This window comes from Chelonia mydas, chromosome 1 (genome assembly GCF_015237465.2).
Source record: "Chelonia mydas isolate rCheMyd1 chromosome 1, rCheMyd1.pri.v2, whole genome shotgun sequence".
Lineage (NCBI taxonomy): Eukaryota > Metazoa > Chordata > Testudines > Cheloniidae > Chelonia > Chelonia mydas.
This window is the reverse complement of record NC_057849.1, coordinates 227,812,193-227,815,179: the sequence shown is the minus strand read 5'-3', so window position 1 is coordinate 227,815,179 and position 2,987 is coordinate 227,812,193.

Sequence of the window (2,987 nt, the reverse complement as noted above, 5' to 3'; positions counted from 1 at the left end):
GCTGCGCCCTCGGGAGGCGCGGGGAGGGGGAGCGTTCCGGGTGCACGGGGCGGGTAACCCGCAAACCACCCTGCCTGCCGGGCGGCCTAGCACTGGGGGGTGAAACCTTGAATTCCCCTTCCCTGGAGCTGGGAGCCGCTGCTGGGGTGCATTGGCTGTGACTGGTTCTCCAGACAGAAAATGCTGTAGGAAGAGTGAAAAAAAAAAAAGGAGGACTTGTGGCACCTTAGAGGCTAACAAATTTATTTGAGCATAAGCTTTCATGAACTACAGTCCACTTCATCAGATGCATTCAGTGGAAAATACAGAGTATTACTCATTAGCGTCCTCATGGGCAGCCCGAAGGCGGGTGTGTCAGGGTTCCTTCCCCACGCTGAACTCAGGGGTACAGATGTGGGAACCTGCATGCAAGACCCCTGAAGTTTATTTTTACCAGCTTAGGTTAAAAACTTTCCCAAGGCACAAATTCTTTGCCCTTGGAAGGTATGCTGCCACAACCAAGTGATTTAGACAAAGAATCAGGGAAAGGAACACTTGGAGTTCCTGTTCCCCCAAAATATCCCCCTAAGCCCTTACACCCCCTTTCCTGGGAAGGCTTGAGAATAATATCCTAATGCTCTAATGGTTAGAGCAGCTAGGGCATCCGAGCCTGTCACCCCATCTGCCAGAGCTTGTTGTTTGGCCTTGGGCAACTCACTTCATTTTTGTATATCTCGCTGCTCCCATATAAAATGTAGAGAACATCTTACATGCACAACCTGCCCTTCTCGCCCCCACAGCCCCGGGCTGTTGCTATGAGGGCAAGTTAATGTTTGTCTGGTGCTTTGAGCTCATACAATCCGGGGTGCCATTTCAGATTGGGGGGGGGGGGGCAACTTTAACCGTGATTCCTGGGGCTACTTAGGCATTTGAAAACTAGTTTTTTGGCAGATAACTTAGCAATCAGCTGACAGGAGCCCTGTATCTAATTCCTTTATAAAAGAAAGAAAATTAAATAAATATTAGACCCACTCAGTTTTGGCCTTCACAACATCCCCTGGCAAAGAGTTCCACAAGTTGACTGTAAAGAAATACTTTTTTTTTAATCTTCTGCCTATTAATTTCATTGGTTGACCCCTAGTTTTATGTGAAGGAGTAAATAACATTTCCTTATTCCATTTTTCCATACCATTCATGATTTTATAAACCTCTATCATATCCCCCTTAGTGATCTCTTTTCCAAGCTGAAAAGTCCCAGTCTTTTTAATCTCTCCTCATACAGAAGGTGTTCTATACCCCTAATCGTTTCTGTTGCCCTTCTCTGTACCTTTTCCAAATCCAATATATCTTTTTTGAGATGGGGTGACCAAATCTGCACGCACTATTTAATATGTTGGCATACCGTGGATTTATATGGAGGCAATATGATATTTTCTCTTATTATCTATTTTTTCCTAATGATTCACAATATTCTGTTATCTTTTTTAAATGCCACTGCACATTGAACAGATGTTTTCAGAGAACTATCCACAATGACACCAAGATCTCTTTATTGACAGGTTCAGCTAATTTAGACCCCATCATTTTGTATGTATAGTTGCGATTATATTTTGCCAAGTGCATTACTTTGCATTTATCAACATTGAATTTCTTGAGCCATTTTGTTGCCCAGTCACCCAGTTTTGTGAGATCCCTTTGTCGCTCTTCACAGTGTGCTTTGGACTTAACTATCTTGAGTAATTTTGAATCATCTGCAAATTTTACCACCTCACCGCATACCCCTTTTTCCAGATCATTTATGAATATGTTGAACAGTACAGATCCCTGAGAGACACCACTATTAATCGCTCTCCAATCTCACCTTTTATTCCTACCCTTTGTTTCCTATCTTTGAACTGAAGTGCCTGGCAATGCTTTCAGGATCATCTAAGGATCCATAATTTATTTTAATGATAAGCTTTTTGTTATCTAAATCACTCTGCCTGTTTATAAACAAACTCCCTTCCCCAAAGGCTGTGCAGCTCCCAGCTACTGAACTCATCCCATATCACATTCAAGCTGTTGCAGTTAAGAGCTCCAGCTGGGGTTAGGGTGGGTAGACCTCCCCTACAAAACTCAGGGCTAGAGCCCTCCCCTGCCGTAGGCGCCAACTTCTCCTGGAGCCGGTGGGTGCTCGACCCCCCCCCCCGGCCCCGATTTCACCCCTGCCCCGCCCCCATTCCAATCCCTTCCCCAAAGTCCCTGCCTCAACTCCGCTCCTCCCTGCCCCTATTGGACTCCTTCCCCAAATCTCCACCCCGGCCCCGCCTCTTCCCTGCCTCCTCCCCTGAGCACGCCGCATTCCCGCTCTTCCTCCCTCCCTCCCCCAGCTTGTTATGCCGTGAAACAGCTGTTTTGTGTGGCAAGCGCTGGGAGGAGAAGCGGGGACGCGGCACTCAGGGAAGGAGGTGGAGGCGGCGCTCGGGGAGGAGGTGAGGCGGGGCGTGGAGCTTGGCTGCCGGTGGGTGCTGAGCACCCACCAATTTTTCCCCGTGGGTGATCCAGCCTCGGAGCACCCATGGAGTTGGCACCTATGTCCCCTGCCCCCGCAAGTGGTGCCCCTGCATACAATGAAAAGTGCTGGGGAAATGTAACTTTCCGTATGCCCACACTATCTAAGTTCTCAACCAACATAAAGCTGGTTTCAGATTCTCAGCCTTGTCAGGATGAGAGGGGTCAGGTCTCTACATGCATCTCTGAAGTTGCAGGTAGCTGTGCTTCCTTGAATCACCTGCAAACATTAGGGCTTCACAGTGAGTCACTTTATTATATAAATTATCAGCTCCTCAGCACTGTTTCATTAGTAAGAGTGAAGGTGACAAGAAACAAGGTGTGCATTATGGTCCGGAGGACCCCTTATAAAATACATGACTGAGGGTATGTCTACTCTGCAAGCACGTGTGATTGCAGCTTATGTAGATATACTGGACGTAGCTTTAACTAGTTAGCTCAGGTACTGGAGCAGTGAA